Below are 13,064 nucleotides of genomic sequence, written 5' to 3' on the forward strand. Positions count from 1 at the left end.
GCAACTTTCTTCGGCCGTCCTGAATCCAGGTTCATCTGACACCAGCTGCCTTCACCATGCTGCCCAAGTTTGACCCCAAGATCAAAGTCCTATACCTGAAGTGCACCAGTGGTGAAGTTGGCGCCATGTCTGCCCTGGCCCCCAAGATCGGTCTCTTGGGTCTATATCCAAAAAAGTGGGTGATGACATCACCAAGGCAACTGGTGACCAGAAGGGTCTGAGGATTACGGTGAAACTGACCATTCAGAAGGGACAGGCTCAGACTGAGATGGTGCCTCCTGCCTCTGCCCTGATCATCAAGGTCCTCAAGGAGCCACCAAGAGACAGAAAGAAGCAGAAAAACATTCAGTACAGTGGAAATATCACTTGTGATGAGACTGTCAACACCGCCCAACAGGTGTGGCACTGGTCTTTAGCCAGAGAACTTTCCAGAACCATTGAAGAAATCCTGGGGACCGCCCAGTCCGTGGGCTGCAATGTGGACAGCCGGCACCCTCATGACGTTACAGGTGACATCAACAACAGTGTTGTGGAGTACCAGCTGGCTAAGAAACATAAAATATTTCAATAAAGAGATGATCTGACAAAAAAAATAAATATACTAAAAGATCCTACTGTGTATCCCTTCTGTAATTTCAGATCAGAAATGCAGAACCTTGGATATGGAGTAAACTACGGTTTAAGCTACTCTGTTACAAATGGATTTACTTGCAATAACAGCTCTTCCTTCCTTATCCACCTGTTTCTCATTCTAATAAAACAACTTTTAAACCCTTAAAATTGTTTTCATCTTAACTGATTCCAAACCTCAATATTCTTGCTCGTAACAGTTTTCAACAAAGAAATTCCAAAAACTGAAAAGTTTTCCATTTAAGTGTTCAAAGAGCATGCGAGCTAAAAGCTTAGATCAAGTCCTTCCATGGATGGGCACTTTTTTGTTGTTAAAGATCTTTTGTACTATTTTAAGAATCTCCTTGGCTAGAGATGTTGAATGCACTAAGAAAATCTATACACCTCAGACACTTAGCTGGCCAGGAAGGTCAGCTTAAGGTTACAAGAAGCATTTCTCCAACTCATCAGTCAGAAAACATAAATATACCTCAGTAACAAAGGAAACAACTTCAATCCAAGTAATCTGGACACTCATACACTTATTGTCATGGAAAAATTCAAGGTGCCCCCAGTGCCCTTCGCATTTTCATCACTGACATCAAGAGGCAGATTTATGTGTATGTGGGGGGTGCATATATATTTTCTCCCAGAATGTAGTATATTTCTTCTTTACAAGAGCACATTTTCTATATCAGTCTAGATGTTTCTCTCCTATATTCCTTAAACTTGCTCAAAATATCCATCCTGTCTCTCATGGAGATTTTTAATATGGGAGTCATTTTCTCCTTCTTCCCCTTCTTGCATTACCATACACAATAAGCTGCCAGGTCCTATCGAGTCTAGTTTTACAGTAACCTGGTATAGTAATTCAGAGGGGTTACCTGCTATCCTGTGATGATTAGCCTCATAAATTATCCTTGCATTTTAGCCTCTTCTTATCCCAACATCACTTAAATATTCCTGTCAGATTAATTTTTTTAAGGAATAACTATAATTTTTCATTCCCTTTTTCAAATCCCTTACAAACTACAAGATAAAGTCTCAATTCCCCAGCCTAGTGTTTAAAACCACTATCTAGGTTCCAAACCTGACTTTCCTCTACTTTTTCATAGCTTGTTTTTCTTTTGTTTTAACTCAGATTGTTCTCCCTAACTTTATGTTTTCCTGCCTCAGAAATGGCCTTTCCTTCCTTCTCTGCCTTTGTAGTTCTTACACTTCCTTCAAGGTTCAAGACCTACCTCAATGCACATCCTCCAAAGTCTTTTACTGCTTCATCACGTAGTAACTGCTTCCTTCTTCAAAGTATTCTAAAGGTAGTTACATAAATGTCTCTTTGTCAGTTTTCTTGTTTCTTATTCCCCCTACTCTCACTTTCTTGAGAAAATCCAACTCATTTGCTTTTGTATTCTCTCTAATTGAATTGCACAGTAATATCTGCACACTGGTCAACTACACAAAAGAATAGTTGAGGAAATAAATATATATTAAATAAATAAGCAGCAACATCACACCAGTTTTACATAAAAGAAGACCTGATTTAACACGGAAAAATACTGCACTTGACACAATAGGTAGACCCTACCAAAAAAGAAAAAACTACATTAAAAAAATAAATATTTATATTCAGGTAAAAATATAAAAGAATTTTTTGGCCAGGCATAATGCTACACAGCTTTAATCCCAGAACTCTGGGGGTCTGAAGGAGAAACAATACCAAATTCAAGCCCAGAGTGCGCAATTAAGTAACTTAGCAAGACCCTGTCTCTCAATAAATAAATAAATAAATAAAAAGGGAATGCAGCTCAGTGGCAGAGTGCCCCTAGCTTTGATCCCCGGTACTGCAAAACAAAACAAAAACAAACCAAAAACATACAACTTGTCTTAGAAATAGCTTCTCAAAATATTTTTTCTAGTATATTCAATATATTCCATTGAAAAGAGTACAGATAGTTTTTTAATGGGCAGACATGCCTATTGTAGTCAGGGTTTGCAGGGGAATAGATTTAATACAGGACATACAATTTATAGGATTATTTTATAATATTCACCCAAAGAGTCAAATGCAGAAGAGTGCCAGAAATCTGTCCACACGCTAGCAACCTAAAGCATCTAGCTGAGGGCCTGGATCCCATTCTAATGTCCTGCATGAGTCCAGCTGAAGACCTACAACCCATGGCAATGTCCTCCACGAGTCCAACTGGAGGCCTAGAGCCCATGACAATGTTTCATGCAAGTACATACCAAGGTTCTGCCCTGGGAAGCCCCAAAGATCAGTGACGTAAGCTAGAAAGTCTGACCAGCAGGAAAAAGGATCTGTGCCTTCAAGCTAAAGGATCTGCACCAGAGCCAGGAAGTGATGCTCAAGGCAGGGACCAGAGTGCCCTGCAAAAGAATCAGAGTCATCCTCAGTGACAGCAAGGCCCCGAGCTCCTCTGATGAGAACAGCTGAGTTCATATCAGGAAAGCCAGCACTATAAGCTTTTCCAGGAGAATCAACAATCCACCATCTTCCCCTCCGGTTCTCTTTTTATGCTCTTAGAAACAATCCTCAGGTGGACCTTCCATACCAAGCACCACGCTGATTCAGTTCAGCTGGGTGTTACAAATTGACCACTAGTTCATCCACCACAATGCCTAACTCTTTCATTTCCAGTTCTTTTTTTTTTTGAGATAGGGTCTTGTTCTGTAGTCCAGGCTGCCCTTGAACTCATTATGTTGTGTGTGCCGGGATCACAGGTGTGTGCCACCATACCCAGTTTTCTACTTTATTACTAACATGAAGCAACGCTACTAATTCTACTTTCATTAGTTCAGATAATACTTGAAACATCATTATTCTAAATATGGTCAAAGAGAACCTAGCACCTTGTAAGTCATTTCCTAAAAGCAAAGTCTGTATTTCACTATGAACTTTTGAGATCACCTTTAAGACATCATTAAATTAACATTTTACATGTGCCTAGCAAAGTGCTTGGTACATGAAAAATTCACCAAGTAATGAATGAATCAATTGGTTGGCCAATTGATTAAGTGATCAATCAATCAACCAATAAAATGAGAGTACTGATAGTACTTGTTAGCTAGTGATAATGCTATACTAAAAATTAGAGTAAGTAAAGACCTGGATAGAGAATAGGTGCTCAGTAAATATTTATGGAGTTTATTTATACATGAGGCTTGATGAAACAATATGAATACTTTCATGGTCATTTTGATTTGGGGGAACAGCCAGAAGTCACACAGGGCCAGGGCCAGTGAATAAGGTGGGTGAGGACACATCAAAGTGTTTCCCAAGCCTGCTTTTCTGTTGGATGGCACTCCGTGGCAGTGTTCACCATATTTTTATCATAGTCTATGAAGACACTCACAAAAGAGGACTTCCAGAACGGCTTCAACAAGTGGTAAGAATGATGAAATAAGTGTATTTTGTTTTTTTTCCAGTACCAGGAATCAAACTCACAACTTTGCGCTTGCCATGCAGGTACTGTGCCGCTGAGCTAAATCCCCAGCCCTGGAAAAAGTGTATTTGATACAAGGGAAAGTATCTTGGGGGATGTTAATGTCAAAGTGTCTTTTGCTATAATAATTACTTTTTATTTAGACACTCACCGTACTTTTTAATCAGCTCTTGTAATTTTACACTGAGACGACCTTTAGAGATGATATGAGCTCTGGTTACTGCTCTCTGCTTTATGAGTACATAGTGGTTTTTGTTCATGTGTTAGTAAGAACTTACTTAGTTTTCCCATGTCAATTCCCTGAGGACAAGGGTACAGTATTGTAATGCTCCACCTTCCCTATCTTCACCTTGCCTGATGCTTGGGAGATGTGGGCACTCAAGTACTTGCTGAGTGACTGAGACTAAGACCTATGTGTCCAATATGGTAGCTATTAGCCACATGCAGCTATTTAAATTAATCAGCATTAAATGAAATTTAAAATTCAGTTCCTTAGACACACCAGCCACATTTCAAGTGCTCTGTCACCACACGTGGCTGACGACTATCACGTTGCACAGGGAGGAGAGCATTCCCATCATTGCAGAAAGCTCTACTGAACAGTCCTGACCTAGACTAATTTCCTCACTTGGCAGAACAGAAAGCTCAGGGAAATTATTGCTTGCTCCAGATAAAATCATCAGAAGCAGAACTGAGATTCAAACCAGGAACTCTTAAATCAATATCCATTGTTGTTAAATGACAGCTCTGATTTATTTTACAATTCTAATTGTATACAACCTTAACTTAGAGCTTCAGTGGTATTTTAGGAAACATGATCTTTGCCTTATGATTGCTATAGAAGCTATTTTATTTTATATGTTAATTGACTAATGAGGATTCTATTGGACATTGAACTACAGGCCATTCCTGTTGCATTCTGGCAAAGATTTGTCTACATGACCTAATACTTTTTATGAGGCTAAGCTTAAAAGCAACAGACTAATGGATCCGGCAGAGGAAATTTCATGGCAGCACAATTCAGGAGGTGGCCTGGGTACTGCCGGCTGCTTTTAGCCAGATCTATAGTAAGAAACAGAAGCAAAGGCAGAGCAGAAAGGTTTGAAAAACTTATAGTTGGGCCAGAAAAGAAGCACTAACTGCTGAAGCGATTAGCAATATTAAAAAGAGGCCGTCTCAGTCATTTTCTCATTGCTGAAACACAATACCCAACAACTTCAACTCAAAGGAGGAGAGGTTAATTTTGGCTCATGGTTGCATTCTATGATCATCTGGCTTCAAGGAAGAAATGGTATGACAGAGGGGACTGGGTGGAGGAAAGCTGCTCCTTTCATGTGGCCAGGAGGCAGAAAGTGAAAGGAGGAACCAGGGAGAGAGACACACTCTTCCAGGTCATGCCTCCAGGGATCCACCTCTAACCAGACCTCTACTTCCTAACAGCACACTCACCTACTGAACTCATTAGTGGATGAATCCACTGATGATATAGCACCTCTCCACAAACCAATCACTTTCCAAATGCCTAACCTCTGAACATATAAGGCTTTGGGGGGCTATTTTTTATTTAAAACATAACATTCCACCCCAGCCCCCAAAACACTCATGTCTATCTCATTATGCAAAATGTATTTTTCCATCTTTAAGTTTTAGCAGTACCAACATTTCTGAAAAGACTAAGTTCCAAGACTCCACAAAGACCAAGGCAAAATCTTAGCTGTGCACCCTTATAAATATAAAAAAGAAAGTTAAACACTGCAAATATCCAGTGCCATAAACATCCCTATTCCAAAAGGGAAAGTAGAGGATAGAAAGGAATCAGACAATAACAAGACTGAAGCTCAGCAGAGCAAACATTAAGCTCTGTGTCAAGCATCCAGGGCATACAGTGGTGAGATGCGAGCTCCAAAGGGATAAGGTGGCCCCACCCTATGGCATTGTTGGTTTTCACACTCACAGCCTCTCTCTTAGGGCAGCTTCACTCACTGCCTGTGGCTTTTCTCAGCAGATGTTCCACATTCCTAGCATCTCCAACTCCCTGGAGTCTCCAGTGCACTTCTGGCTTCACTCTTACAACTTCACACATTGCCTTATTGGTGTACACTGCCTGGCCTCTTAGGCCTTCTTCTGAAATCTGAGTGGAAGCCTCCCTGACCCCTACAACTCACATTCCGCATTCCAGTAAAACCAACAACATGTGGATGACACCGTGGTCTGCTGCCAACTTGAGCAGTAGCTGGGCCCCATTGGATCATGACTCCACAGGCCTCTAATGCCTAGATGGCTGAGCATTGTGAAATGAATCCATGGGAACCATTTCTCTTAGGTGGCCCTTGTCAAGCAGGGGCTCTAGGGGCTCTCTTTTCAAGTGAAGGCTTTATAGTTCTGTACCCTTGAGCCTGTGATGAGTGGGCCTTATGATTTTCTGAGATGCCCTATTGCCTTGATGCAAAGTACTTGGCTTCCCTTTAATACTACCCTTTTTGACAACCACGTTCTCCTTTGCCCCAACTTTGCAAGCACTTCCTTTGTGATGAAAGGCAAACTTTTAAAATCATTTAACTCTGCCACTTTCTCTTGATTCTCACTGTAGATTTTGCTTAAAAACAGCAAGCAGTACCATGCTGCAGCCTAAACGTTGGACTGCCTTGCAATTTCCTTCACCAGATTAACCAACCTGCTTCCCTTAGTCTCAGTCTCCCACAAAGTTTCAAAGCACAGGCAAAACATAGACAAATTTTCTGTCAGTAAATAACACACATGGTCTTGAGTCCAACTGCCTATAGAGTCCCTATTCCAAACTGAAACCTCTTAAGCTTGGCCTTTACTGTCTGCATTTCTATCAGCATTTTGGTCTTCTTGATTCAGTCTAATATCACACATCAAGCACTGCTCACAACATTGGAGGATTTCTCTAGCTTGCTTCTTGAAACTTTTCCAAGCTCCTCCACAACTAAGTTCTAAAGGCTTCTACACCATATGATTAGGTATAGTCATGGCAATGACCCTGGCATCAAAATTTTTCTGTCACTAAGACTAAATACCTGCCACCGTAATTAAAGGAAAGGTTTGCTTTAGCTCAGTTTCAGAGGTCTAGGTTCTGGCATGATCAGCCAGCTCAGATGCAGAAATGAGATGGTGGGAGAGCCTGGTAGAGAAAAGCTGCTCACATCATGGTGACCAGGAAGTACAGAGAGAAGAGAGAAGTTATGGAGGGTGATATAACCTTCTAGGTTATACCCCCATGACCCACCTCTTCTGACAAGACCTTACATCCTAACAGCAAGTCAGCTATAATGTCCCAATAATCCAATCACCTTACAAACACATAAAGCTTTTGGGCCGCAGATCTAAACCATAACAGAAGCCAAGTGCTTTGCACTGAGACAATAGGAAAGATACCTTAAGGGCATCTCAAGAATTGGCCAGACTCTGCCCATCACAGGCTCAAGGGTATAAAAGTGAAAATCCTTTGGAAGACTGTGTTTTGAAAAAATAGCCACAGGGCATTTGAGGAAGTATTTCCCCAGATTTAGCCACCCAGGTACTTGAAAGCCACTGCATCCATGATCCAAGTGTGCTAATCTACTGCTGGAGGTACCAGCAGACCTTAATATCATTTATGTGGTGCTGGCTTGCAAGCATTCAGGATGTAAGAGTTAGGGGGTCATGGAGGTTTCTACCCAGATTTCAAAGGAAGACTTAGGAAGCCAGGCAATGTGTAACAAAGTAGGAATCTTGCAAGCAACCCTGGAAAGAGTAAAGCACAAAGCTGTGAGAATGAAGATACAGCTATAATGAAGATCTCAGGCAGTTAGAGATTTCAGGAACCTGTAGTGTCTGCCAAGGGAAACTGCTGTTAATGTGCATAGCCAGCCCAGGAGAGCAGCTGTATGGGCTGCAACTGGCAAAGCAATAGAGGTTGGGTTACCCAAACCCTTTTGGAGTTCAAATCACTTCACCACTTTCTATTCCTCCATTCCTCTTTTTTGGAAATGAAATGTCACTCTGTGCCATTGTATCTTGGGAATATGTAACTTGCTTTTTTATTTTTACAGGGGCTTACAGTTGAGTCTTACAGGAGACTTTAGCCTTGGACTTGTGAGTAATCCTGGAAGTGTTAAGACTTTGAGAACTCTTGGAGATGGGCTAAATATATATCGCACTTGAGGTAGACACAAGTCTTTAGGAGCCAGGGGCAGAGTGCTGTAGCTTAAATTTGTGTCCCTCAAACTCATGTGCTAAAGCCTTGATTGCCAGCTCTAAGTTGTTTATGTCAGATTTGTCACAGCAAGAGAAAACCAACTACCACAACATGTTTGGCATATATGGGGCCCTGAGTTCATCATCCAACACGATGATGATGATGATGGTGATGATTGATGATGGTTTTAAATCACACACACAAAAATTAAATGCTGGGGCTGGGGATTTAGCTCAGCGGCAAAAAGCGCCTGCCTGGCAAGCACAAGGTCGTGAGTTCGGTTCCCGGTACCGGAGAAAAACAAAAAAACAAAAAAAAAAAAAAAAATTAAATGCTAATTTCTCACTTCCCAGATCAAGTTCCTGGTCATTATGACTGGGAAAGTTAGTGATGGCTCTGCTATAAACAGCTAATATTTATGGGTTAACAGGCTAATAGAATAATAGAGATGTTACCATCTTCCAAGGTTATCCTTGACGTCAATATCCAGCCATCAGATGAGGGAAGAATGAAAGGATCAAACACAGGAGGTTTTTGTGGGCCAGGCCTTGAAATTATATAAATGTCCATTGACTAGAAACCAGTCTTGTGGCAACAACTAATTGCAGAGAAGACTGGAAAATATAGTTACATTGTCCACTCAAAAAGAAAAAACAAGTTTGATGATGACCTAGAACTCTAAGTCATAGTCCATCTATTTGGTCAGCAAATAATAATTTCATCCTTCTTCCTAAACACATAATACTCATCCCCTCACAGGTGAGATAAGCTAAAATCTCACCCTGTCACTGCATTAAGCTTAAAGTACAGAATGCCCAGGTAATACACAGGATTCTCCATCAAGTCTAGAGAATCCTATGTAACTCCACATCATGCTGTGGCCAGTGATTCTTAACCAGGGTTGATTCTGTACCCTCCTCTCTCACAAACAGACATTTTTAACTGACACAACTTGGAGTTAGAAAGTACAACTGACAATTAGTGGGTAGAGGTCAAAAAGGCTGCTGAACATTGTACAATACACAGAATACTACACAACAAAAAATTGTCCATTCCAGTGTGAGTAGTACCAGGGGGAAACCTCTACTCTTATAGGAAGGATGATAAGGTATCTTTCCTATTGCATCCAATATATAATGATGGATCAAATGTGTTGCAGAAAATACTTTCAGGTGAGGAAGGGCAGAAAGGAAGACACTGGCCCACTGCAAAGATGAAATTCTGCCAGGACACACTGTGATGGTCCTGAACTCATAGGGGAGAATTTCCTTTACTAGATCCCATTTGCTAACCAATTATTGGTTGGTCACTGACTCTGCTCTCTGGAAGCTTTTCCTCTAAGTCCACATTTGAAGTGGGTGTTGGGGAGCATGACATCCTTGGGGAGAGTACAGCATTTAAAACAAGCTCATGATTCTTTCAGTCAGTGTCTCAAAAACTGAAAACGCGGCTGATGGGTTTGCTTCCTGTCAGTTCTATATGCCAGTAACACTAAAGTCTCCCACAGATAATCCCAGATCCTGATTTTATTCTTTGCAACTTCACTCCCACGCCTCTCTTCATCTCGATATAAGGGGGTTATTTGGAGATCATCAGACTGTAATGTGAAACCACATCCTAAATGTAATCTTTGCTGAATGGCTGAGTTTTAATGGGCCCTTGTTGCTCAAAAGCTTTTCAATCTTATTTTCTATTCTTTGAAGTATAGAGCTGTCAATTTTCCCAGCCCCTTGAGGCTCCAAATTTCTGTACTCTCTATCTTCCTTGTTCATTCATTCTTGAAAACCTGCTAATTATTGCATGAGCTCATGTCATTTTTCTACTATCTTGCCAAAAGCAGCCAGGAAACATTGTCTACTCAAAAAACGTTGTCTACTCAAAATCCTGCTAATGATTTTCCAACCTATTCTAGAACTATGAACTTTGTAGGCATCTTCTTATCCTTCTATATCATTACAGACAATTCTTACCAAATGTCTTGTGCTATGATTTTAAAATGGCTTAACCCCCACAACTTTTATTGAACTCTAATCCCTATTAAGACGCATTAGGAGGTGGGACCTTTAAAAGGTTATTAGAGCTCTGCCCTCTTGAATAATTGATTTATTCATGCAATTACAGTGGACCCTCAGGTTATGACTGGCCTGGTATATGAACTTGGGTTATGACCAGAATTTTTAGTTCTAACTTATGACCAAAGTCTTGAGTTATGACCCAAATGCTGGCCACTTGTACTTCAGATGGTCTCAGATACAGACTTAACCCTTAAAGAGTTCTAGAAGGAACATTACAACATCCTTTCCTTTATGGGGTTAATTGAGAAATCCTGGACCAATGTCTCACTAAGGACTCTGAGATCTGCCTGTGTACAGCAGAGAGACTTTGAAGGCTGTGTAGAGAAGGCTGAGCCTTCCATTGACAACTTGAGCTATAACTAGCCCTGGGGAACAAATTGAGTTTGTAAGTCAAAGGTCCACTGTAATGTATTAATGGGCTTAGAGGCTATCTCAAGAGTGAGTCTGCCATAAAAGTCGGTGTGGCTAGGTCTCTCTCAAATTGTGTGACTCTCCACATGACACCTAGACATTCTGCCAATAAGAAGGCCATCACCCCGTGAAGCACCTCAGTCTTAAACCAGAACCAGGAGCCAAAATAAACCTCTTTTCTTTAGAATATGGTCTGTGGTATTGTGTTATCAGCAACAGAAAATGGACTAAAGCATATTCCCCTGGGCTCCAATTTTCAGTCTCCAGTAACCGTTTCCTTGTTGTCACCTGCTGGCCTGACTAGTTTGAGATCTTTACAATAGCACCCTACCTACTTCTGTAACCATTTAGGGAAATGTTAGCTGTTGCGGCAAAACAAAACAAAACCTCAAAATAGCACAGTAAACGTTCACTTCTTGCTACGTAAGAGTTCAGGATAGGTGCTCCTGGTCAGGCTCCAGGTCAGGATGAGGGGGGATCCTTTGCCATATGGTCACCTAGGGATTCGTGCTTATCAAGGGGCATCATCTTCACTTTGTAACTTCCCATGTTTCTCTTGATATCAAAATCCAGCCAGCATATGCAAGACCTGAAGGAGAACCATGCATGGGAGGTTCCATGGGCCACGCTCTGAATTGATGCTATCATTTCTGTCCATGTTGCACTGACTACTGGGATTTAAGTACAAAAGGAGTGCGCATCTTCCAGGAAATGTCCTTGAGGAAGACATAATAGACAGTATTATAAGAACTGTCAAATTTCTGGCAGCAAGGGATTTTGGCATATGTCTTGCAGTTCCATTATTTCATCTGAGAAGTAAAACACTTAGCATTGGTGCATAAATTCAGATCATTTTAAGCAAGTTTTATTGAATACATACTAATGTTAAGTGTCAGACTAGATACAAAAGATAAAAGGCTGACTAACAAACTATGCTTGCCTTTTAGAAACTTGTGTCATAGGTCTGGGGTAAATACCAAGACCTGCTACTTCAACTGAATTCCACTATCCTATTTAAAGAGGTTGGAAAGCTGAAAATTACCTTTCTCAGATTCCTTTGCCACTCAAGTTCTAAGGACAAATAAGTTCTGCCAAAGAGTTGTATTTATTTTAAACGGGTGCAAGTAAATGGACAAATGTCTTCTTGCATTTGTGACCACCTGCAAGCAAGATATAATGATATGTGTGTGACATCCAGACTCCTTATATTATTTGTTTGTTTTGGTATTGGGAATCAAACTCAGGACCTTGCGCTTGCCAGGCAGGCACTTGTGCCACTGAGCTAAATCTCCAGCCCTCAGACTCCTTATAATCTTCGTGTTATGAGAGCCACTGATGGTGGCAGCAGCTGCAGTACTAGTGCCTACTGTCACCTTCCTATCTCAATTACATTCTGGTCAGAATAAGCTAGCTGTATGCTGTAGTGATAAGTAATCCCCACATTTCAGTGCCCCAATACAATAAAAGTTTCTTATTCTAAAGTGTTTACTGCAGACAGGGGCCATTGTTCCCCTATGTCCTCACTCAGAAATCACAGCTCTTTCTGTTTGTGTGTGTGTGTGTTTTTGGTACCGGGAATCGAACTCTGGACCTTGTGCTTGCCAGGCAGGCACTTATGCCATTGAGCTATATCCCCGGCCCAGAGATGCCTCAATTTTGTGAATACTACATTTTAACCCAAGGTCTCCTCCATGACTATTGTGGCAAGGAAGACCTGCTCAAACGCTTGTCACTGTCACATCTTGCAGTGACCCATTACTTCCCATATAATATTGCCCAGGACTGCATAACTACTACAAGTGGACTGGCAAATGTAAACTTCCATATGCCAGGAAGGAAAGGAGAACCAGTAACATTTATCCCAAATGCTATGACTTGGAATTCAGTATTTTGTGGACTTCTTCTCCTCCATTCCTCTCCTCCACTGAAGTGCTGTGTGAAATTCCCTTGCTTTTGGATTGCTACAGAGCCGGGAATGAATGAGATGTGTGCTAGTAGCTTTCCATCCCTTCACCTCCGTCTATTCTCGTCTTTGGGTGTTTATGAGCCTGTTCTCTAGGAACTCTGTCTTCCAATCTCTGTTGCCCTCTGCTTTGGTGGGATCATGAGAGCACAGGCAGGTCAGAAAATAGAAGGTAAGGGGAATCAGGCTGTTTATTCCTGCTTCTTTCCACCTCCCTAACAACCTGTGGGGCCCTGAACACTGCCTCAGCTCTGTACATACTCCTTTCAGTACCTTTTCCTCACGGGAGCACTTTTGAGTGTGATGTGTGTTTCTACCTTGATCCTGACAGATACCAAGTGTCT

General features: G+C 41.3%; 1 pseudogene; it reads left to right on the forward strand.

Annotated features, from left to right (window-relative positions):
• Positions 1-754, forward strand: LOC102018855 (annotated as a pseudogene).
• Positions 755-13,064: the final 12,310 nt, after the last annotated feature.

This window comes from Chinchilla lanigera, unplaced genomic scaffold (genome assembly GCF_000276665.1).
Source record: "Chinchilla lanigera isolate Chin_1 unplaced genomic scaffold, ChiLan1.0 scaffold00034, whole genome shotgun sequence".
Lineage (NCBI taxonomy): Eukaryota > Metazoa > Chordata > Mammalia > Rodentia > Chinchillidae > Chinchilla > Chinchilla lanigera.